At 36.5% G+C, this 27,180-nt stretch overlaps 2 long non-coding RNA genes across 2 annotated transcripts in view; both read left to right on the top strand.

Moving 5' to 3' along the window:
- Window positions 1-27,180, top strand: part of LOC141351529 (uncharacterized) — a 107,595-nt gene that overhangs the window by 27,492 nt on the left and 52,923 nt on the right. The window lies entirely within an intron of this gene.
- LOC141351343 (uncharacterized) lies at window positions 1,354-26,875 on the top strand. The gene is made up of 4 exons (XR_012359569.1): window positions 1,354-1,472; window positions 24,275-24,493; window positions 24,839-24,910; window positions 26,570-26,875. It is a non-coding gene; the product is annotated as an uncharacterized lncRNA (long non-coding RNA).

Genomic DNA, 27,180 nt, shown 5'->3' with positions numbered 1-27,180 from the left:
TAATGTAAATAAAATTCATTTATCTGTTTACTGCCACCTCAAAAGAGACTTTTGCAGGGACAACCACACAGGTCATAAATAATAGACTCTAAAACAAAACCTAAATCTAATTGTTTTTAATCTTTATCATAAAATTCTAAACCAATTCAATTATATAAAATGAATTATTCCACCAATGCTAGAATTGTGTTTTCTGTGAAATGAGATCATTTTTATCAGTTTACCTATATTGTGTATAACATTACTCTGGTAAATTCAGGTATTTTAACTTACTAGACATCTTACAACAACATTTATATATCAAACAAAGCAAAGCAACAATTTGTTCCAACTTCCAAACACTTTAGTTCTGTGTTTTTCCATCTTTAATGTAATACACATAGTTTCCTGTACAATGAAAATATTTACTTATTAACCTGAATGCCATTTTGAATAAAATGCAACTAAAATAGAAAGAAACAAATAAACTGCAAATAAACCAACAGTGCAACATACAGTAGTGCAAAATAATACAGTTTGTAGTGTCGCTGAAAATCACATATGTGCATTAATAACAAAATGAAAGTATAAAAAGAAGTTATGGTGAGAAGGTAATTTAAATAGCTTACCCTGTCTACCTCAACCCTGTGAAAGATGTACAGATGGACGATGAGTTCCTCTCTCCTTCCTGATCTCCTTTTGTCTGTGTTAAGAGAATAAAATATTCACACGTTATTTCGTCACCACCAATAATGATTCCAACAATTGTGTTGTCATCAGTGAATTTCAGGATTATTTTATCCTTGTGGTTGGCAACACGATCAATGAACAGTGTGTAGAGCATGTGAACACATTCTCGTGGCGTGCCAGTATATCACAATGCTGTTAAAAATATGTTAGCTTGCATTTGTTGCTTACATTTTTATACATTTTTTGTTTAAACATATTTGTGATCATATAGCTTTTTTCAGTATTTCATTTAATATGTTTTTGATCATAAAGTGTGTTTTATTTTTACCCTAGTCTTTAGTTTGACTAAGGAGAAAGTGAGGTGCATGAACTACTTGGTGTGGAAAGAAAACAAGAGGAAATCATCCTTGATCTTGTGGGATCTGTCATCTAAATCTCCATCCAGAAGCTGATATGAAATCCTGTGGTCATTCAAGTCAGGTGATTGTCACAGATGAATCATGAAAGAAGAAAATATATTTAGTAAACTAATGTTGTTTGGGTATAGAGTCCATGTTATGTTATATGTAGTAGCCAACATTATTGGTTGTTGCTTGATTTAATTCTAAATAGCTTATTTAGATATCGTGTAGTTACTGGTGATGCGTTTGTGTCTGATCATCTATTGGCTGGATTTTTGGGGCTAAGGGGCGTTAACCACAGATGTTTTACAGGCAACTTTAAGACAGTTATTTCTGATTGTCGACTATAAAAAAGCATGGGATCTGCAGCGCTGCTCTTCGGGATTTATATCGTCTTTGGTTGTAAGTAGGCTACTTTAAATGCCTTTATGTGAATGATCCGTACCACTTTAATCTGAGGAAAACTTTATGCTAATTTTATACTTTGTCCTTAATTATACAGAAGTTTTTATTCATTTAAATGTTTATTTTAAGCAATATTCGTTCTCATGATAGAAGTGGCATAAAGCTTAAGAACGTAATTTCATTTTATTACGGACCACGCCACCCCTTGGAGAAAAAAGAAGATCCGCAAATCGGTGATCACGGTTTTGTAATTCGTTCCCTTAGTTTATAAACCTCATGGATTATTAAACTGTTCCCTCAGTTTTACAAACCGTGCGATCGGATTAATAAACCTTACGCACGAGTTGTAAACTGTAGGCTACCATCCCAGAGATTCCCGCATTCCCAGACCCCTCGTTTTTCGAGAAAACGCCCCCTGCTGTTTGGTAAATCGTATAACACCCTTATCCAAATTGCATCGAAAACAATAGGATGCAAAATTACGGTCTCGTTTTATTAAAAGTTATTCATATAAATATTTGCGTTCCCTGCTTAATGCATGTGCAAAAAAAAACTCATTGTGTTCTCTGACTAACAAATTAGTAGTCTGCAGTATTTTTTGAGCGTGGGTGTAATTGAAATGAAAATTACTGATGGAAGGGATACAATTACAGATTGATAATATCACATAACATTCTGAAAAATATTATGTGATGATATATTGCTGCAATGTTCTTTTAATTCAAATTCCATTTTTTCTTTCAGTTCAACCTATAATGGTCTTATAAATATTATATCATGCTAACATTACAAAACCTGTTTGTTTGTTTTTTAATGTGAAGCAAAACTTAAATAAGAATAGACAAAACACCAATAATAAACAATTCTGTACTTTATTGAACAATCACCTAAACACCATCTTGCTGTAAACTGGACAAAGCTAAAAAAAAAGGAAGAAAGAATTGTGTTAGTGACTTTACTTTTCATCTTCAATTGCATTATAAAGAACTCCTCATTTAGAAGTCACTTCGGATAAAAGCGTCTGCTAAATTAATGTAAAATAATGTAAATGCATAAGGTAAAATAATGCAAATTACAAGCATAGGCTACCTAGAGTGATAAGAAGGGCCACGGAGGAACACCTCCTCAGCTTCCTGCCAGGATAATGCCTGCATTTCACATAGGCCATCGTTCATCAAGCAGATTATTATTTTATTATTTTTTTATTATTAATCTTTATTAAGGACACAGAATCCTGGTCCACAGTATTAAAAAGAAAAGTGTCAGGGATTTAGGCAGATGAACCCAAGCGCAGACACGTGTGGACAGGACAAGACTTATTGAAAAAGACAGGGGCAAAAACAAAAACCCACAAGGAGGCAAAACAAGACAGGATATAAACTACAATAAACTAACACTGGACTAGACACAAGACTAACAAAGTACTTTACAAATGACAGAAGACTAGACTAGAACTACACTATGGGTACTCACAGGAAATATCAAACAACGACAGGCTTAGACACAGGTATCAACATCAATAACATCAGACGAATGAGCACAGGACAGCAAACACAAGGGCATTAAATAGGGGAACAAATCAAGAGGGGAACAGGTGATTCAAACAATAATGGGATAATTAACGAGGAAACAAGGGGGTGGGGTCAGGAGACGAGACAGAAAGCACATGGCTATGAAAAACAAAGCCAGTGCTATCACACAAAACATTGGGCTGCCATGATCCTGTCACTATGACTAGAAAACTGACCTGAAGACAGGATCATGACAAAAAGCTTACAATACAAGTATAGGAAATACACAAAAATAGAAAAATACTATACATTATTTATACATATAAAGAGGAGCGCCAGTGCTTCCAAATTCTTGAAGTAAACCTGACTGAACTTTTCTTCGGACATACAGGGCTTGAACAATACAGTTTGATTGATTCTGAATTCTACACATAAATGTATAGATACAATACCTAATGTTAGCTGCACAAGATCTTATTACACTGTTAGCAAACATCTCACTTGCACTGTTGTTCCGCGGTTCTTTCAATAGCATTCTAAGGGAATTAAGAATTAAGATTAAGTGACTTTAATTTCATGAGCATTGAAGACAGAAACAATTCAATTGTAAAATGCAACCTGGTTTTATTAACTATGTTACACTACAAAAAAAAGCACACGATACTAACTACCAGACATGGGGACTTGTGACTTGGTGACTTGGACTCGAGTCGACTTGAGTCGCTATTTTTGTGACTTGTGACTTGGTGACTTGGACTCGAGTCGACTTGAGTCGCTATTTTTGTGACTTGTGACTTGACTTGACAAAAAATGAAATACTTGAGACTTGACTCGGACTTGGAAGTTAAAGACTCGGGACTTGACTTGACTTGAGACACGATGACTTGAATGACTTGAATGTTAATCACATCATGTTTTCAGTTTGAATATAAAATATATAAACAATTAAAAAAAATAAAGTTGACCCAGTTGGAGCGCAGGCTGAGAATGGCGTTGTTATGACTGAATCACGACACTATCATCACTCATGCCCTCTCGTACCTTACGCACACCACGCCCACTTAGATCAGATATCAACATGTCAGCCGGAGGGGTAGCGAGGGTCATCGCTTTCGGTTTCAACAAGATGGCAAAAGACGAACAGTGCGTTGCAAGACATGCAACATTAAAATCACGGGCAGCCTGACGACAACCTCCAATTTCGTCTGTTATTTGAAGAGCCATTCTGCCCAGTAAGTGCTTGTCAATTTGTTAATATCTGGTTAGTTGGTAGTTAGCTAATGTAATAATAGCTAAAGTAGCCATTAACCCTCATCATACCGTTTTGGGGACAAATGTGGGCAAAATAATTTTGATTTATTTTTTAAAAATACTTCCCTTGATCTGAGCGGTACGAGACTTGGCTACTTTTTCTAAGTTTGCCACCTGAACACACACACAAACACACAGAGAAAAATGACTGGATTCTACAATGTTAGGGCTGGTTCACATTGCGTCTTTTGCACGCTCAAATTCGTTATTTCAAATGTAGGCGCGCGAACGGAAGAGATTACAATTTTGTTTGATTCCATGATGTATTTTACTGAACATGAATATTTCTTTATGTATTTATATTCTATATATCTTTATTAAGACCAGATTCTGCAGGTAAAAAATAATAAGGTGACTTGACTTGGACTTGACTTGACCTACTACAGGACTTGACTTGACATAGCCTGTGACTCGACTTGACTTGCCAAAGAAAAAAAATACTTGGGACTTACTTGAGACTTGAAGGTTCAGACTTGAGACTTACTTGAGACTTGCACATGTGTGACTTGGTCCCATCTCTGCTAACTACACACACAAACAAACAAACAATAACACTTTTCAATAGGAGACGTGTGGAAAGCGGCCAAACGGGGGCGGTTACAGATGTGAATCGGAGTTGGTCCACACGCTTTGCTCGTGCACCCAAAATTCTGTCCCTTCTCCGGACATGGTACTTCATGACAGGCGCCCTGTATGTGACCTCAGATAGCGTGTTTCCCTTTCGCGAATCACGCGAAAGAAGAGGTGACTGGTGTTGAGAGTGAGTGCTGCAGGCAGTGCCGGGTTAAGCCTTTGTGAGGCCCTGGGCTAACGCTGGTTTGAGGCCCCCCAATATACACTGAAAAAAATAAAGGCTGGATTTACTAAAAAATATAGTGCCCCATTGCTTAATTTTTTTTAGTAAAACTTACTGAAAAAAAGGGATGCAAAAGCGATGCACTGTCTATATTTTTTAGTAAATCCAGTGTTTTTTACAGTGTATGCGCAACATTAAATGGCTAAAATTATTCAAATAAATTAAACAATATTATCAAATAATTTTACAATCAGAAATAGCCCAGAAAATAACATTCATTTAATAAAACTTACAACAAAAAGTGCTTCTGTCTGTTCTTCTTTAAATACAATTCCTCAATTAAATTATTAAAATCAAGTTGACCCAAAAGTTGGCTAAAATTATTTAAACAAATTAAACAATATTATCAAGTAATAATTTTACAATCAGAACAGCACAGAAAATAACATTTAATAAGCAACTAAAAGTGCTTCTTTCTGCTCTTCTTTAAAGAGAATTCCTCGACTAAATCATCAAAATCAAGTTGACGCAAAATGTCATACTCACTTGACATTAATGTATGTAATTAAATTATGTAATTAAATTAAACAATAGAATCAAGTTATAATCTTACAAATCAGAAAATAACATTTCACTGTAAAAAATACTTTGCTGCTTAAAATTTTTTGTTAAATCAACTTAGATTTACAAGTCATGTCAACAGAGATGAGTTGTCACAACTTATAAAATATAGTTGAGAAAAGTCAACTTAATTTTTTAAGTTATAACAACTCAAATGTAGTTATAACAACTCATCTCTAGTCAAGATGAATAATAGTAAGTTGAAATGACTTGTAAATCCGAGTTGATTCAAAAAATTTTTTTAAGGCAGCAAAGTATTTTTTACAGTGTTATTAAATACAACTCACCACTAAAAGAGCTTCTTTCTGCTCTTTTTCAAAGAGAATTCCTAAATTAAATCATTAAAATCAAGTTGATGCAAAATGTTTTACTCACTTGACAACCTCAGTTTATCCCAATTTCGAAAATGACCTTTCTCCCGAAGCATTCGACACAAGGATGGTGAGAAAGATTCTTATAATGCAATTTACACATTGGGAAAAGCACACTGGAGCAGTAAACTGAACAAGCTCCTGTAGTTGCTGTTCGAACTGAAAAAGTGCTGAAGATCCTCTTTTGCGAAGTGTATAACGTTTTAAACAGAAGTAAAGATAAAACAATCATGCATTAGGAAAATTAATAATTGCCTTATTTATTGTATATTTTCTATAGGTGTGTAAAACCATATTTTGGCGGATTGTTTTAGCCTTTATTCATTGTTTCACGAGATTGCCTGCCTATATTTAGTCATAATAATTAACGGTAAACGAACTTGGCTTGCTGTTTTTGAAGGCAGCTCGACCTTAGGTCGGGTTCGAGCCCCAAGTTTAAGTGAAGGAGGAGATGATGAGGAGAGATGCCAGAAGAATTGCGACCGGGCGCGGAGGCACAGAGACTCCTGTTTACCATATGCTTTAAATGATGATTGACACAGGACTTAGGTTCCTTCAAACCTACGTTAAAAGCGTACCTGTTAAAATATTATTACTGAAGTAAAAGAGTTAATTGTGATCATGGTGTCACGATCACTGGATAATTCTGAAATTACTTTTCAGTCATTTGCGATGTTACCAGGTTGAACGTCTTCACGTATACATGATTTGCGAGGTACATTTGCAAATGATTCATAAATAATACCTCTGTGTTGTAAGAAAAAATGATGAGGACGTAGAAAATCTTGATGAAAGTAGTTATATGAAAGAAACATTTCTTGGGTTTGGGAGAGAAATATTCAAGAACCATCACAGCCAACGGAAACGTCCTAAGGTGATCATTGAAGTATCTGCAATCCGGCGTCTTAATAGAGAACACATACAGCATAGCATAATACATTGACAAACAATGAGTAAGATACACACACACACACACACAGCTGTTTTGAAGGTTATATCCCAAAGTAAATCTGAATATGTAATAGCTAAGTCCCCATTACCCTATCTTTCTCATTAAGATTAATGACATTAGCACATTGTCTAATTCTGGCAATTTAAAATCAAATTCTGGAATATTTTCTACAAATAGGATAGCACTTGTTGGGTCACATTTACATATGGAAAATTATAATTACCTATTGACCATGCTGATTTTGGATTTATGCAAAATGAAGTACTATTGATATTACAAGGTATCTTGCTACCATTCACAAGTTGGAACAATTATTCAAGGTTGTAGTAACATAGTTTCTCTTATCGGTGACAATTACCCTAGTAAAATTATTGTGAACATGCATGAGATTAATTTCACAAGCATCATAGTTTGTTTGTGGTGCTCCACACAACAGTTGTTTTTCCACCATGTCACACTCGCACATGAAACCGAATGGGGTTTTGTCACAACACTCTGTGTTTATTCCCCGTCATTCTTCTGATGACAACTTTGCAACAAATCTAGGAAGGTTCTTGCTTTCTTTTAAGAACATGCTCCTGTAATGTTCCAAGATTGTCCACATTTTGAATTTTCTCAAACTTAATGTTCTTGCTCCTGGAAAACTGGCAATGAGATGGTTAAAGCATAACATACATCTGTCTCACTCTAGTGTCATGTGTAGTGAGTCTTCATAGTATGGTTTTCCACCTTGTTATGAAGACTGTCCATACTCTCTGGAAATTGTTTGATCTCTTTGTGCTTCTCCTATCGATTGTCCAATCTTTTCAATTTTGAAAACAGTTCCTTCTAGATGAAGCATTCATAGATGTTGCTCCAATATATGCAGTTTTTCAGTTCCATCCATCCTGTGGTATGTCATAGAGTTGCTGGATCTTTTCAGACCCGTCGTTCTGGATCTTAGCATGTTTGGAAATGTTTGGATTTCCTATTCTAGTGGTAACTCTGGAGAAGTCCTGGCTGATTCCTTTTTCTTGAGGAAGTACCCCGCCATCACTTGTTCTGTTGGCCTTCTGGTCCTTGTCCTTTATGTCCAGATTGTCTTTCTCCATAAGGTTACACATTTCAGACATCTCCATGCTTACATCTGAAACAAGAACAAAAGAAGAGGTTGGCCCCCTGTTCCCCCACAAGAAACTTTTCACATTCAAAACATCAAATTCACGTACGTTTAATCACAGAACATCAAACATCAGTAATGTTTCAAATTAAGGCCATTTAAACATTTCTTAGAAATTACATTTACAACATATATTATAAAGAATCACCCCCTTTTGATAGTAAACATATTTTTTCTAAAATGTGGTACTATCATAAAACAATTCTCTAGTTCAAATCAACATCTGCTTGTGACTGAGTTAATGTGATATCTTTAAGTAACTCTGTTAGCTGTTTAGGCTTACTAGTTTTGGAGTACCAAGATATTAATAAAGACACGACACCAAGAACTCTTCACTCTCACGTGTTTCTTATTCTGGATCTCTGCTTACACAGGTTACATGAATACAGAGCACCACCTAGTGGTAAGAACCAGCATACATACACATCTTCCTTTTTTTTTATAGAACAAAGCAACACATTTTTTTTTCATATATTTGGTTTTGCAACTTACTTAACACTTTGAACTCAGTGTCACCAACTATAATGACAGATGTTAAACTCTCAAACATTTACTTAACTACAGTTAAAGTCCTATGAACTTTAGCAAGAATAACGTTTTGGTGGCCTAACCACTCTGCCAGAACGTGTCACTTTTAGAGCCTCTTTTGAAACAACTTCAGGTCTTGAAGATAACAGTGCAGGTTTTGCTACAGGCAGTGAAGCTGGCATTTCAGCCACTTCATCTGGGACACAATCATTTAACACTGGATCCAATGCATCCTGAATATGTGGATTCTGGAAACCTGCTTACACAGGTTACATTAATACAGGGCACCACCTAGTGGTAAGAACCAGCATAGATCACACCCCCCCCCCTTTGATAGTAAACATATTTTTTTCTAAAATGTGGTACTATCATAAAACAATTCTCTAGTTCAAATCAACATCTGCTTGTGACTGAGTTACAGTCATGTCATTCACACAGTGATGTGTCTGGCAAGGTGTGAATGTGTCCTGCAATCTTTCCATCCAACAGTGCTAACTGGGTTTCTAAATTGTCTATTTTCTTAAGCAAATCATGAAAGCCAATCTTTCTTTTATGTGAAAAGTGACACTGTCTTGCCCTGTGTCCTGTCTTTCCACATTTAAAGCAAACAACTTCCTTATCTTTCCATCTTTTCGCCTTGCATTTTGACCATCTTTTCCACATGCATGACAGACAAAGTTTGATATCTCTCTTTATCTTGACAAAGTCTAGCAATGTGACGAGCGTTTTCACATGCATAGCAAAGAATAACATGTTCTGAATTTACTCTTGTAAATCTCCTTTGTCTATGATGGAAGCCATCAGCTAATCTAGAATATTTTTTCCTGCCAAAGGCAGCCACTGGATGTCTAGATTTGGCACCTTTTATTTGACTATTAGCATTATTGTTGTAAAACTGTGTCATTTTAGCAATAATGTCATCATATTCAGATAAAGACGTTACAAACATTGACACAGCAGAATGGGTGAGTGGATCAGATTTGTTAATCAAGGCAGACTTGAAAGTGACATCATTCTTAGTAATATCAGGATTGCCACTGAAAGTTTTAAATGTCTCCAGTAATCGTTCTGAAAACGCTGCTGGGTGCTCTCCTTTCCTCATCTGCATCTCAGATATTTTATCCCAATCAACTGACATCATACCCAAAACTTCAAGAAGTGCCTGTTTCCTCTCTGACTTATTTGCTGTTCTGTTCTTTACTTTCTGAGTTAATGCTCCAGACAAAGTATAAGGCAGACACATTTTTAGCACAACACAGGCATCACCATCAGTAAAATTATACAGATCTGCATATTGTTCCAGATTCTTAAGAAAATTTAATGGATCCTGCTTGGCAGGGTCAAATTTCCCAATGTTCTTGATCACAATTTCTAAGTCAGATGGATTAAATGCTCGGACCATGGTAGAGGTCATTCGCTCTTCCCTTCCTTCATTAGCACGTATAGTTGTAGTCACATGAACTGGTGCCATTGGAAATCTAACTGTAGAGTCAGAGTACTGACTTCTAAATGACTGAGAATCTCTTTCCCAACCCTCAGCACTTTTTTCCTGCAAATCTGGCATTTCTGAAAATGGACTACACACTAGAGGTCTACACGGGTCCAAAAATTCCTACTCGAACCCGATCAGACCCGTAAATGTGCTACACTGAACCGACCCGGACCCGTCTGTTGTTTTGAAAGCTGGACCCGGAACCGACCCGGACCCGTCTATTTTTTAAAAGCTGGACCCGGATCCGACGCGGACCCGTCTATTATTTAAAAGCTGGACCTGAACCCGTCCGGGAAGACACAGACCCGACCGGCAAAAATTCTTTAGCTAAATGTTATTAATAAGTCAATAAACAAGTAGCCAAAATTAAAATTTTGTCTTACCCATAACGTTAGAAGTTAGTCTTCTCCCTCCTTGTACCTGACTGTGTGTGATGCACAATCCTTATTTCCAAGAAAGTTCCATCCATGTTATTCCTCTCTTGACGATTGAAATGTTTAATGCTTATTCCAGCTTTAAAAGTCCACTTTGTTGTGTATCGGGTCAACTTGCTTAATAATGTTTGCCCATTTGGATTATAATAACGATTGCTCGTTCGGTGTCATAGCTGCTTTCGTTAGCTTTACTTTGCTATCATCTCTGTGCTCTTTGAGCAGAGTCTGTGCGAAAACTTTAGATATAACAGCAAGACGGTCAATTTATAATATTATTATAAAAATTATAGAAGTCACGTCAGTGCAAAATGCGCGGTATGGCGGAATAGGTCCCGCCTTCTAAATAAAAGAGCCAATTGTCAAAGGTAAAGTCATTGCGTCTCACTGCAGAAGCTCCTGACTGGTAGCCATTACAAGAGCGCATGCGCGTTAGCTGCCTGGTTGGAGCAACCAAATATAAACTTTTAACGCAACTTTAGCGTCATAGAAAAAATGTATGCGACAGTTCATCTAAGTTTTTGTTGCTGGAGGAATATTTTATTTAAATGTGAGTGTGTGTTCTCCGAGTCCGATCGACCTCGGGTATTACCCACAATGTTAAACAGACCCGGACCCGAAGTAATAGATTGAGACCCGACCCGGACCCGGCTGATCATTTAAGATATAGACCCGAACCCGTACGGGTCCCGGGTCGGGTCCCGGGTCTTCGGGTCTCGGGTCTTCCGTGTAGACCTCTACTACACACTGTCACAGCTAACAATGTCTTACTAGCATTTTTCTCAGTTGTGCCATTCATTATCATACATTGACAAGCTGTCTGTGCTTCCTCCAAATTGTTGGCCAAAATTTCCACAGATGATTTAAGCATGTCCTTGTTAGTTCTTAGACGTGCAATCTCATTCTGCATCTTGACCTTTTCTTCTTTCCATATTGTTTTAATCGCCTGGTCATTTTTTGTAGAAATTACCTCAAAACTAAGTCTTCATTTTCAGCTTTTAACTCATCTACTTCTCTTCCTAATTACGTTGTACGAAGCAAAAACCGCTTGAAGCGCATTGGCAATCTTTCCTTTTTCATTTTTAGGCATTTTAGGATAAGTTTCAAACTTAGACATAGCCCATTCATATGACTTATCAACAACGTTCTCTATCCCATCAAACATTCCATGTGAGCCATGCTTGGCAATGTATTTGACAATCAGCTCTTCCATTTTCCAAATCTTACTGAATAATGTGCACTAATTCAATAGGTATTTACAACTTACTCTTACAATGACTACACGTTATCTAGTTGCTTTAAGATATTCGTTAGTCTGTTTGTTCATAGTTCCTGTACGTTGGACACTTATGAATTAACAACACAATATGTCAGGCCTCTGAACCTGAAAGTTCGACGAATACTCACAAGCAGTTTAAAATATAAAACTGTCACAGTACGTCGGACAAAACCACACTACGTCGGGCTTCTGTGTTATATTTTAAAACTATCTAGCCACAGTACTTCGGGCTTACAACACTATATATCACGTTTAAAACTCTGCTACAATATGTCGAGCAAAACCACACTTTCTTCAGGTTTTTAGTTTTAAACTTCACAGAGCACCGTGCGTCGGGCTCTCACTACAAAAAGTTTCAGTTACTTTAGAAACTCTTTTGTTATAATTCTGCCACCACACTACGTCGGGTTGATTCAGTTACTTTAGAATCTTAACAGAAATTATAACAACACAACCAGTGTTCGAATTGAAGGGGTCTGGGGGGGTCCCGGACCTCCTATAAGCCTTAAGGACCCCCCATAAAGCACAAAAATATAAATTAGGGGGGTCCCCTGGTTTTTATTAAAATTAAAATACTACATGAATTTAAAATTCTCATGCTGCATGTCACAAAGCGAAACTGTCTTTATTTGTCCCAATTTCGCAATAAAAATAATTCAAATGACTTCTGTCTGAAGTAAATAAACTCGCAAGTGCGCCTCATGCTGTTTTCTGGAGGAATTGACAGACAAACAGTGGCAAAGCTATCCTCTCAGTCTGACGGCTGGTCTACCCAGTCACACAAAATATTTTATTGGGAAAGCAGAAGAAATCACGCTTAAATGATAATTAATGACAGTCTCTTTAAAACTTAACACCGGGGCACATAAACCGCGCTTGAGCGTGTTTGTGACCAACCCTCATTGACGACAAGCACACATACATTGACAAGTACATAAACCCTGCGCGTGTTTGCTGTGATTGTTTTTAATGATAGAGAGAGATTAAATAAAACTTATCGCTGAGTTAAGATCTTACTTGTAATTGTCATCTATGTGACGCGACAGTCTGCACTCAGCAGCACATCATAATTTCAAATTCGTTTACAAGACGACTGCTCTTGTTATGTTAAATATGAAGTTTACATTGCGTTGTAAAAATGATGAAATTATCCTCATACGTGCTTAATTCATAATGAGAACGTATTAATACAAGCTTTTTTATTCTGCTATAATATATAACAAAATATACAATAATATATGTAATTTTATATACAAACTATAATTCTATCTTGACATGCACATTATCTGCTTCATGTTGGTCCGGTTTCATTCAGAGGACTCATTGCTTTGGTGTATTCAGCCTTGACAGCCTTGTAAGCCTTTAAAAAGTAATTATTTTAGATGCAATTTTGTAATATTTATAGCTTAAATTATCTAATATAATTTTTAAAACATTTAAAATCATTCCTCAGAATTCCGCAGATTTTTCCAAAAAATTTGCAGAGATAAAGCAAAAAAGTCAGCAGATTTCGTCTGGCCCTGTTTATCGCTCAAATACGCATCATTCAGAAATAAATAACTATATTTATAGAAAGTATCTTTTGCATGTGTTTTTAAACCTAGCAAATGTTAACATGCAAGCGATTTTAAACAATTTGAGCGCAAGATGTTAAAGTGAGCTGTTTTATGTGCTCAAAGACAATGACACACACACTTAAATGGACAACACTCATAAGCGGACGCATGGAGTCGCGCGTTTCCTAAAGCATGCAAATACAAAATTATTTTGAAATACCACAGTCTTGGCACCTATATGGCACCTATTCTCATAAAAACATTCAGTTATTTTTAAAGTGAGTGCAAACAGTTCAGAAAGAAATCAGATGTTTGTGTTGGTCTGAAAGGAGCTGGTCTTATCTGCTTATTTTGTGTCATTTATATTAATTAAACAACAGAAAACAAAGGAAAATCACTTATGTATCTAAAAAAGATTAATTATATTTATGCTCATAATTTCTTAATTTGTTCTTATGTTATTTTCCCACCCCCAGTTTTGCTGATCTGAAATGTATTCGATCTATGACTCAAAAAACGCAATGTAATCCATTTAACCACTACTATATAGTAAAATTATGTAATTTAAGAATGAGGTCCACCCTATTTCACCCCTATTCTGTGTAAAATTTCTGGCCTTGCAGTGTTTCACACTAATTAATTTGAGGGGTAAAAATGTTAAGAGTTTGAGTTAAGGGTTATTTGGGGTTTCTTTGATTAAAACCAGGATCAGATGATTGTTGATCAAGGACGATCACATCTTTGTCAAATCACAGCGAGCCTATGATGAGGGGGTGGGGCTTGGCCAGGGGGTGGGGCTTGGCCAGGGGGTGGGGCTTAGCTAGGGGACCCCCCATAAGCTTTGACATAATTCGAACACTGAACACAACACCACGTTTCAGTTACTTTAGAAACACACCAACTTAAACACTTTGCTTCAATTACGTAAGAAAAAAATTCCAATACAACTCTGCCACCACACTGCGTCGGGTTAATTCAGTTTCGTTAGAATCTCAAGCAGAATTGTATAGAATAGGCTTAAGAACTCCTCCTGCTAAATTAAACAAACTAAATTCCTTCCTCTCCTTACAATTTTCTTTTCTAGATTTTTTTAAACAAGGGGGTTCCTTAAAACAAAAACAGCATTAAAGAAGAAAAGTCAATCTTTCTTACCTTTCCCTTACCTTTTTTTTGGAAATCCCTCGCTGCTTGGCTCGCCAGTGTAAGAAAAAAATGATGAGGACGTAGAAAATGGGTACAAGAGTGGAAATGATCCATGTTATTTGAAGTCGGCTCTTAAAGGACAAAATATCCCATAAGCTATTACGTAGCTATTATACACATTTTTTCAGAACATTCTTGCGACCCAGTGGTTGGGGGCCTGTGCGAGGTAGCGCTTACGCATAATTACGTCAATCAAAATGTTTTTAAAAACTCAAAATAGAATTGTCTCGGAGGCCCCCTAGTGTTCGGGGCCCTGGGCTGCAGCCCATGTTGCCCATTAGGATTACGCGGCCTTGGCTGCAGGTCATGTTACGTGTAGAAATGGCAAGTGGGAGAGAAAATGAAGTCTGCTCGGAGTTGGAGGATGCGCCAGCGTCGTATAAGTTTGGTGTGTGGAAATTTTTTTTTGGTTGAATGTGTTCGAACAGCCACAGGAGACCGCCTTCTCTCCGCCCATTTGTGTAATCTGAGGGACTGAACACAATGTTTCACGTCTTTTCTGACATACGGTGAACAGCGCTATTTTTAGCCTTTCATTGATAAAACGAAAGCGGCTGATTTCAGCGTAGTTTCATTTTCCTAGCGCGTGAAAGTTGCGCGATCTTATTTCATAAATTACCCCTCAAAGTAATCAGGACAGAAGTGGTCAAAAGTGGACAAAAGAGACGGATTTAAATATTACAGGTGTAAACATTATGTTTCTCTCTCATCCGCATATACTCTCTGCAGTATTTAAAGCTTTGGTCTACGATTTCAACGCTTGTTCATTATTAATAAACTCATTTAGATGCTGGTTATGGTTCTACAGTAAAATCCTAACAATATGAAGAGAAAAAAGAATTTAAAAAATCCATTCAGTCTATTGGGTGTACGGCGACAGATAAGTTGACCAATGTAAACTGTTCGGCCGGACAGCTTACATTGGTTAACTGCTCTCATCAAATCCCCGTACACTTGAAAATCCACCTCGCGCTCGCGTCTCCACCCCATCGCACACCACCCCGCCCCTCTCCTGCCTGCGACATGAAATTTGTGTCAGTGTATGTTAGCTAGCGAAGCAGCAACAACAACTCACTAATGGAAAAAAAACTGACAGCAGCAAGCTTCTTGTCCCTACAGTAAAGGTTGGAAGAAAAAGGAAGTCTGTAGAGGAAAGTAGTGATGGGAGAAACGAAGCTTTTCGAAGCTTCGAATCAATTGAACCAATTGCTTTGAAAATTGATTCAGTTTTTCGAAGCAGTTCGAAACACCAAACACGCTGGCGACCCCTGCTGGTCAAAATAGTGTAAAGCAGATATGGCCAAACATTTTACACTTTTTTTTACAAAATAATAGCAAGATTTTTTTTAAAATATGTTAAAAAAAATTATTTAACTTAATTTAGACATAGTTAAAAGTGTATTATGTGTTTTAGTTTTATTTAGGGCAAACAAATGATTAAAACTAACTACCCTTTTAATTATGCACATTTTTGTCATTAAATCTGCTATAAACAATAAATAGACAAAATGGCAGTGTTATTAGTCAGAAGGATAAATGTTTTATGAACTTTTATAATAAAACTGTCCCGAGTTCACCGAAACATATTAGACACTGGTCATGTGATCAACTCCCCCTAGTGGTGAATCGTCGGATTTTCGAAATGTTTCGAAACAGTTATGACGTAATGAAGCCTCGTTTGCTAAAATCACGTGACTTGGGCCAGTTTGAAACAAGCTCCGAACCACTGATTCGAAACAAAAGATTCGTAAATGTTTCGAAGCCTCATGAAGCAGTGGTTCGAAAACGACCATCACTAGAGGAAAGAGCAGAGGTAAAAAAAGTGTGAAAAACGCCGGACTCTAAGTAGAATCAATATAGGGTCCGCCATTGACTGTTGGAGGAAGCTTCAGGGAGATTTGGGGCTGAAAACCGCCGCTGACACGGCAGACTTTTTGTTGAACAGGTACGCATCTAATTATACTTTTATTGTGTGAGGTGTTACATAAATATCTTTTTATGAGTCTGACAACATGCTGCCGGCCGGCATTGGAATGTTAGCCGTTTAGCATCGCCTATCACGGGTCAAAGTAATTATATTTACAAAGATTGTGTGAGGTGTTACATAAATATCTTTTTATCCGTCTGACAACATCATGCTCATGCTGCCGGTCGGCATTGGAATGTTACCCGTTTAGCATCGCGTATCACGGGTCAATGTAATTATATTTACAAAGATTGTGTGAGGTGTTACATAAATATCTTTTTATCAATCTGACAACATCATGCTCATGCTGCCGGTCGGCATTGGAATGTTAGCCGTTTAGCATCGCGTATCACGGATCAAAGTAATTATATTTACAAAGATTGTGTGAGGTGTTACATAAATATATTTTTATCCGTCTGACAACATCATGCTCATGCTGCCGGTCGGCATTGGAATGTTAGCCGTTTAGCATCGCGTATCACGGGTCAAAGTAATTATATTTACCAAGATTGTGTGAGGTGTTACATAAATATATTTTTATCAATCTGACAACATCATGCTCATGCTGCCGGTCGGCATTGGAATGTTAGCCGTTTAGCATCGCGTATCACGGGTCAAAGTAATTATATTTACAAAGATTGTGTGAGGTGTTACATAAATATCTTTTTATCAATCTGACAACATCATGCTCATGCTGCCGGTCGGCATTGGAATGTTACCCGTTTAGCATCGCGTATCACGGGTCAAAGTAATTATATTTACAAAGATTGTGTGAGGTTTTACATAAATATCTTTTATCCGTCTGACAACATCATGCTCATGCTGCCGGTCGGCATTGGAATGTTAGCCGTTTAGCATCGCGTATCACGGGTCAAAGTAATTATATTTACAAAGATTGTGTGAGGTTTTACATAAATATCTTTTATCCGTCTGACAACATCATGCTCATGCTGCCGGTCGGCATTGGAATGTTAGCCGTTTAGCATCGCGTATCACGGGTCAAAGTAATTATATTTACAAAGATTGTGTGAGGTGTTACATAAATATCTTTTTATCCGTCTGACAACATCATACTCATGCTGCCAGTCGGCATTGGAATGTTAGCCGTTTAGCATCGCGTATCACGGGTCAAAGTAATTATATTTACAAAGATTGTGTGAGGTGTTACATAAATATCTTTTTATCCGTCTGACAACATCATACTCATGCTGCCAGTCGGCATTGGAATGTTAGCCGTTTAGCATCGCGTATCACGGGTCAAACTAATTATATTTACAAAGATTGTGTGAGGTGTTACATAAATATCTTTTTATCCGTCTGACAACATCATGCTCATGCTGCCGGTCGGCATTGGAATGTTGGCCGTTTAGCATCGCGTATCACGGGTCAAAGTAATTATATTTACAAAGATTGTGTGAGGTGTTACATAAATATCTTTTTACCCGTCTGACAACATCATACTCATGCTGCCAGTCGGCATTGGAATGTTAGCCGTTTAGCATCGCGTATCACGGGTCAAACTAATTATATTTACAAAGATTGTGTGATGTGTTACATAAATATCTTTTTATCCGTCTGACAACATCATACTCATGCTGCCAGTCGGCATTGGAATGTTAGCCGTTTAGCATCGCGTATCACGGGTCAAACTAATTATATTTACAAAGATTGTGTGAGGTGTTACATAAATATCTTTTTATCCGTCTGACAACATCATGCTCATGCTGCCGGTCGGCATTGGAATGTTGGCCGTTTAGCATCGCGTATCACGGGTCAAAGTAATTATATTTACAAAGATTGTGAGAGGTGTTACATAAATATATTTTTATCAATCTGACAACATCATGCTCATGCTGCCGGTCGGCATTGGAATGTTAGCCGTTTAGCATCGCGTATCACGGGTCAAAGTAATTATATTTACAAAGATTGTGTGAGGTGTTACATAAATATCTTTTTATCAATCTGACAACATCATGCTCATGCTGCCGGTCGGCATTGGAATGTTAGCCGTTTAGCATCGCGCATCACGGGTCAAAGTAATTATATTTACAAAGATTGTGTGAGGTTTTACATAAATATCTTTTATCCGTCTGACAACATCATGCTCATGCTGCCGGTCGGCATTGGAATGTTAGCCGTTTAGCATCGCGTATCACGGGTCAAAGTAATTATATTTACAAAGATTGTGTGAGGTGTTACATAAATATCTTTTTATCAATCTGACAACATCATGCTCATGCTGCCGGTCGGCATTGGAATGTTAGCCGTTTAGCATCGCGTATCACGGATCAAAGTAATTATATTTACAAAGATTGTGTGAGGTGTTACATAAATATATTTTTATCCGTCTGACAACATCATGCTCATGCTGCCGGTCGGCTTTGGAATGTTACCCGTTTAGCATCGCGTATCACGGGTCAAAGTAATTATATTTACAAAGATTGTGTGAGGTGTTACATAAATATCTTTTTATCCGTCTGACAACATCATGCTCATGCTGCCGGTCGGCATTGGAATGTTGGCCGTTTAGCATCGCGTATCACGGGTCAAAGTAATTATATTTACAAAGATTGTGTGAGGTGTTACATAAATATCTTTTTACCCGTCTGACAACATCATACTCATGCTGCCAGTCGGCATTGGAATGTTAGCCGTTTAGCATCGCGTATCACGGGTCAAACTAATTATATTTACAAAGATTGTGTGATGTGTTACATAAATATCTTTTTATCAATCTGACAACATCATGCTCATGCTGCCGGTCGGCATTGGAATGTTAGCCGTTTAGCATCGCGTATCACGGGTCAAAGTAATTATATTTACCAAGATTGTGTGAGGTGTTACATAAATATCTTTTTATCAATCTGACAACATCATGCTCATGCTGCCAGTCGGCATTGGAATGTTAGCCGTTTAGCATCGCGTATCACGGGTCAAACTAATTATATTTACAAAGATTGTGTGATGTGTTACATAAATATCTTTTTATCAATCTGACAACATCATGCTCATGCTGCCGGTCGGCATTGGAATGTTAGCCGTTTAGCATCGCGTATCACGGGTCAAAGTAATTATATTTACAAAGATTGTGTGAGGTGTTACATAAATATATTTTTTTTAATCTGACAACATCATGCTCATGCTGCCGGTCGGCATTGGAATGTTGGCCGTTTAGCATCACGTATCACGGGTCAAAGTAATTATATTTACCAAGATTGTGTGAGGTGTTACATAAATATATTTTTTTTAATCTGACAACATCATGCTCATGCTGCCGGTCGGCATTGGAATGTTGGCCGTTTAGCATCACGTATCACGGGTCAAAGTAATTATATTTACAAAGATTGTGTGAGGTGTTACATAAATATCTTTTTATCCGTCTGACAACATCATGCTCATGCTGCCGGTCGGCATTGGAATGTTAGCCGTTTAGCATCGCGTATCACGGGTCAAAGTAATTATATTTACAAAGATTGTGTGAGGTGTTACATAAATATCTTTTTATCCGTCTGACAACATCATGCTCATGCTGCCGGTCGGCATTGGAATGTTACCCGTTTAGCATCGCGTATCACGGGTCAAAGTAATTATATTTACAAAGATTGTGTGAGGTGTTACATAAATATCTTTTTATCCGTCTGACAACATCATGCTCATGCTGCCGGTCGGCATTGGAATGTTACCCGTTTAGCATCGCGTATCACGGGTCAAAGTAATTATATTTACAAAGATTGTGTGAGGTGTTACATAAATATCTTTTTATCCGTCTGACAACATCATGCTCATGCTGCCGGTCGGCATTGGAATGTTACCCGTTTAGCATCGCGTATCACGGATCAAAGTAATTATATTTACAAAGATTGTGTGAGGTGTTACATAAATATCTTTTTACCCGTCTGACAACATCATACTCATGCTGCCGGTCGGCATTGGAATGTTAGCCGTTTAGCATCGCGTATCACAGGTCAAAGTAATTATATTTACAAAATCATTTCTTGAAGCTCAGGAGGGGAAACGTATGCCAAACGTTGTTGTGAAAGTAAATAACGTCAATTACAATCATAATTGTAATTGTTCATTCCTTCAAGGCTTTATGTGTTTACTGCTCGGTAAATCTCTGTTCCGATGTTTCTTACCGGTGATCACAGCTTGAATGAGTGACGTTGTTCATGTCGTTTCCCGGTGGGAGGGATCAGGTAGCACAGAGGGGCGGGATGAGCTTTTTAAAACTTACTAACCGTCTCAGGCTTTCTCGACCGATTTTCAACATCGTAGACTACAGCTTTAAGCAGCCTCTCAGTGATAAATCTTAGACCTACACTGAAGTTGGCAGTTTGATAATTGCAAGTTATCTTTGTGTGCTAAAAATGCACATAAGTTCATGTAGATGGAAATACACATTCTCTTTTTTTGCCAAATAAATGTAAAGCATGTTTAAATCATCAATGTCTTCCCTCTTGCTGTATCAAAATCTCACTTGGCTTTCCTCAGAGATGGTCTCAATAATGTGTTTAAAGTCAAATTCAGTTTGTGCATGATTACATGATATAACTTTTTTAATACTGTATCCTAAATTATGGATAATTAATACATTAATAAGATAATACATTTCTGGAGGGTTAAAAAATTAAAAGAAAAAAAATAGCAACAAGAACCGTACAGAACCGAGAACCGTGAACATAAACCGATACGAACCGAACCGAGGGTTTTGTGAACCGTGCCACCCCTACAGCGTACTGTGTGGCTACTGTGTGTGTGCTTTGAACAAAGGTGAGTGGTGTGTGTGTGTGTGTATGCTGTTTAAATGACTGTTCTCACCAATACGATGTATTATCGTTTCTTATTCAAAAGTGATGTACACATGCACATTAAGGATAAGGTACAGTGTAACATAAGAATGATGTAGCGTTACGAAGGTTTCGGGGAAACCCAGCACTGGATTCGGGACAACTACTTTGATTTCGGGACACCTATAGATTAAGGCCCACCTCGACTTAATCCATGCCCACCCATCTGTCACGTTCTTCATCCGCCACTGGGTCAAACATGCACTGTAAAAAATCCAATTAATGAAATGTTGGACGGGCAAAAATATATAAGTTAAACCAATTTTTTTGTTTGAGCTAGTTGAGAAGACATATTATTTTAAGTCTAGATAAATATGTGTTTAAAACATTAAATGAATGGTTATTTTCAAATTCAGTCAACATTCAGAATGGCTATGTTGACTGAACTAATTAAGACAAATCTGGTCAATATGTGGACTTATGAAAGCTCTGTTTCCCGACAAAAAAATGCTCATAATATTACTGTTATTTGGTCAAAATGTAATTGTAAGAGTTGTTCAGGCGTGAATGTATGTGCTTAAAGTTTAAATATGCAGTCGGTTAATAAAGATAGCGTCTATTTAAAAATGTGCTCGGACACTTTCGGACGTAGATGAGCTCCATATGAGCTCCAGAAAATCACAGACACTTAAGCGCTCACACCCCGCCCAGCGCAGCCTCTCCTCGGCAAGCCCATCAGACTGCTGGCTCTGATATCTCTGTGACGTTTAAACATGTGATTTAATTCATTTTAATTTCTCATACTTAACAATGAAAGGGTTATGTTTTAAATCATAATTTAGAATTGCACTTAATTGATATCGCTGTTGAGTGATGTTTCATATCTTTTACATTTGTTATAACCAGACTGCATGCGAATTTGAACTTCAGAGCTGAAGGAGCGGGTGGAGAAATAGTCCCAATATCATAACAATTTTAAATAAAACTTCTAAATATACCCGTGTGTGTACCCGTGTGCGCGCGACCCGCTCGCGCGCGTGTGAGTATGTACAGTTTGTGCGTGAGTTTTTAATTTAAAATGTCTTAACTTAACTCGGAAGGATCTGGATCACAGGTCATTTCATCTGAGATCATTCCGCATGTAACAGCCGGAATCACTCACTGTTTCCCACAACGACACACAAGTCATCAGCCGTTTCCTCAAGTTCACGTCAGGTAAGTGTTTGTAAATAAATGCTAATTTTAGACTATATTAATTGGCAAAGACGCAAATACTCGACGTTTTTGTAAAGATATAAGTTATATAAAGGTGTATTATGTTATGTGTCCGAGTTAAAGTGGAGCTATTTTAGTTAAGGTTACCGGACAGGGTTTAGGACTCCGTCTTAATTATAATTGGGACATTTTTACAAACAAACCTTATAAAATACAATACTGGCGTGCATTTTGAGACAAAACAATAGCACTCATATGTTAAGAGATGTCAGTATTTTAGTCAGTGATAAGTCCTGTCCGAGAAAACCGCCCAATAGTGTTTAATTAAATTACGTGTGATGTCTGAGGGAAATTTGGCAATTTTAGGGTGTAAAGTCTTTCACCGTCAAGCTTTATTAAACATATTAAACATGTATTTATGTATGTATTTATATTCCTCTGTTTATCAAACCAGAGTGGAGATGATGTGAGGGGCACACCAGAGGGATACATGGCGAAAGAAGTTCTCCTAAATGGCCCTGCAGATGTTCTGAGTGACTTTGGAGTGCTTTTTGGACTGTTTAATGCCTTCTATTTTGAAAAGACTTAATTTTGTATGTTCAGTCTGTATGATAAGTGAATAAAAAGCTTTTGTTTTTATGTGACTGAAGTGAATTATTTTGTTAACAACACCAGCATAAATTATTTGATAAATAATTTAAAAAAGTTTATTAAAAATTCCCAAATTATAAATATTAATTGAAGTAACACATAAAACATTGAGTAAATACTTAAATTTTAATTGAGAGAGTCTTTGCTGTAAGTTCAACTGATTAAAACATTTTAGTTGAATGAACTATAAAGCTAGTTGAGCAAACATACTTTTTTATATTTGAGTCAAGTTTGGGCCAACTAAAAAACATCAACCCAGGTAACACTTTGGAGTCAGAAATTGAGTGAACGTAAAATTTCTGTGGAACTAGTTACTAAAAAATAATTCATTGACCCAACAATTTATTTTTTACAGTGTGAGATTTATCTTGTTTTGCGTAAATCTAACCAATGATCTTTGGTCTCATTAATCTATTATTTGTTTCATTTACACATGTCTCTGTTGTACATGAAACTTCAATTATTGAACCCTAGCTGGTCTTTGTATTATCATAATTTGGCTGGATTTGTGCTTATTTGTCAATTCAACTTTAGCTACTCTAATTGTTGACTGAATTTGAAAATAACCCTTCATTTAATGTTTATATATTGGCTGACTTGATATCCAAAAGTATTAGTTCAACTTGAATATTTAGCTCTTCTAACATTTTATTAATTATATGGCCAGTTTTCACTCATTGTATGCCACAAAAAATCTTACAGATCATGCCTGTTTCAATGTTAATCCATATTTTGGGCATTGACCCTTCATGAAGAGAGAAGGGGACCTTGTATTGTATCAGCTCAGCTAGAGTCTTGTGTAAACAGATAAGATTACACAGTGACAATTCAAGAAAAAAATACAGAAATTACTTTTAATTAATTTTTAGAGGGCAATTAAATGAATTTAGTTTCTTGAGGTAAAAATAACTCTTATTGTTTAGTTGCTGTAAACTTTAACACTATAAAACAAAAAATTGTTCTTTTGCAGATTTCATCAATATATCCGGTGGAATTGTGATTGGAAATGTGAGAGAAGAGTGCAGAGCCCATTATCCCAAAGATGCATGTTACATAGGCATAGACTTGGACTTATATGTTCCAGGGTGTAAAAAAGATGACGAAGGATTTTCATATCGGAATCTGCCCATATTAACATTCAAGTTCATTGGTGGACATGAAACAATTGAATTCACTGTGAAACAACCAGGTATAGTTTACCATTTTATTATGAAATGCATATTTTTGCACTATTTTCTTCTTTAAATAATAACAATATTAATAAGAGCTTATAATAACCATTTATTAAACATTACTTTACTTGTTGGTTACTTTAAACCATACATGGTGGCACATTCCTGGAAACCGGATGTTACTCACCTTTAATGATTATCAAGCTTTTAAAGAAAATCTCTAGAAAATCTCATTTTAAACTACAACTTGGTTGTCGATTCAATCATGCTGTCAATGTTTTAGCTCATTTCCATGTTTCAGGAACTGTTGTTTCCTTGTACAAGCTGTTTTTTTGACCCATAAACTATCTCTTCTGCACTAGAAACAAACACTTCACGGTTAGTAGTGACTTATGACATTAAAGAAAATCGGAGACACTGGGAATATGAACAAGGTGAGCTTTGGAAAACAAATGCTGTTGTTGTTGTTGTTTAAATGTATTGAATTTTAATTTGATGATTTGGTGTCAGTTTGTCACAGCTCATGTGATGTGTGTGCAGAAAGGATCAGAAAGGAGCGAAAGCACAATTTCAGAAAAAAATTATTTTAAAAGATAATTATTTAGACAGAGATATATTTTTGCTGTGGTCAAAAACCTACCCAGTCTCACAAAGTTTCGTGATATAGTCACGCATTTTTCTTGACTCTTCTCTCGTGCCACCATCACGAAACCTCGTGTTCCCTCGCAGCCGTACAACGAATTCCTGTTTTCGTGCGACCACCACGCATTGGTCACTCGACTGCTTCTTCCCACCTTTAAACCATTGTCGCTTCGGTTTAGGGTTAGATTTGGTGCTTGCATTAGAATGTCACTTAATATATTGATCTACACTATTTTTCCTGATTTTTTTTTTATATGTCGCCTGGCGTTAGGGTTAGAGTTGGGTTTGGTTAGGGATGTCATTTTATGTAAATCTAACCCCAAACCGAAGCGACAATGGTAAGAAAATAGGACAAAACAGTCGAGCAACCAACACGTCATAATCACACGAAAACAGGAATTCGTTATACGACTACGAAAAAACACGAAATTTCGTGATAATAGCACGAAAAAAGAATCAAAAAAATACGTGACTATATAACGAAATTTCGTGAGACTGGGCTGTCAAAAACTCACAAGTGTGGTCCATCAATACCAGGTTGAAATTTAAACAAACGTGAAAGACTTTAGTATAATTTCACTTTAAACATAAGTAGTGAATTGTTACTTTTGACCCTGTCAGCTAGGAAGAAAGTAACACACAGGTGGGTCAAAAGTAACACAAAAGAACAAGATAGATTTTTGGGTTACACTTGTTTTTAGTAAATATACATGATTATGACCTTCTTAATATAGAACTACAAATATATTTTGTCCTGCATCTTTGCAAAAAAATTATGAAATTACATTCAGTTTTATCAATTGTTTCAACAGCAACCCGACAGTAGAAACTTGAATTGTTGAGAATACATTTTTTTAACAGTTTAAACACTATAAAAATGTAATTAAATTAGCATAATATACATTTTCAACATACACAACAGTATTAGCAGCTGGACAAAATTAACATGTGTTACTTTCATCCTGATAGGAACTCCTGATATTTAAACTTGATTTACTCTTATGTTGAAAAACGCAGAGAAGTTAAACTTCAGGATGTGTTAGAGCACTAAATAACCTGTAGATTGATACTTTAACACATAAAACGAGAAACACAACACGTTATAAGAAAAAATGACAGCTTTAGGAATTTACCATGTTCAAAAACCTACAACCTACACGCGGAAAACAAGGACGAAATAACTTGATATTTGTCAGCTCTGTCAAGGGTTGCGTGCTGAACATGCTTTCATAGTTTGAAATGCAAATGTAATCAGGGCTTTGAGAAAATTGCTTTGTTACTTTCGCTCTGGTTCTTCCCTAATATAATGAATATGGTGTAATTCTCTGAATTAACAGTATAAGATTTACAGACTTTTAGCATTAACATATTGTCCCTTATTGAATATGTAATATATTATACAGTATTTACTTTAACAGTATACAATAAAAATATAAAATGTTCTTTTGCAGGACGCTTCACGCTATTTTGTACAATTGAGACTGTAAATGTGAGAGAAAAGTCAACTCTTACCTGCATAAGACCCATAGACTACAGAGCCAAAAGATTTGTCTGGTATAGAAACATCATGGACATGTCTATAGAAACACAGAACGATGGTAAAACAGTCTGTGAAGAGCCTTACAGATACAACCAACCGCAAAACTACTCATGTCCTTACAATGCAGATGAAACCATGACAACAAAATTCAAGTTCATGTTCCAATCCGTATGTGGACTATATAGACCAACACCAACAGAAATCACTGTGAATGTAACAGGTACAGTTTATTAGTTTAACATTTAATTATGAAATAAGTTTACATGTATTATAAATCTAGTATAGTAACACTGGTTTTGAAATGTGTTGACAGGTAAAAATCACAATGGACTAACAGGTATTGTTTTATAGATAAACTACAGTACTAACTACTTCAAACTTGTTTTCTTATTTAAAATAATTTGGATAAACATGCATTGAAAATAGGTTGAGAATCAAAATCTTAATCTGACTCTTTAGTTGATTTCATCTTTTTTAACACAGTACTAATGTTTATGTAAGGAATAACTGACGACTGACCAT

Source organism: Misgurnus anguillicaudatus, chromosome 20 (assembly GCF_027580225.2).
Source record: "Misgurnus anguillicaudatus chromosome 20, ASM2758022v2, whole genome shotgun sequence".
Taxonomy (NCBI): domain Eukaryota; kingdom Metazoa; phylum Chordata; class Actinopteri; order Cypriniformes; family Cobitidae; genus Misgurnus; species Misgurnus anguillicaudatus.
The sequence above is the reverse complement of the archived record's forward strand: the minus strand, read 5'-3'. Positions and strand labels throughout refer to the sequence as shown.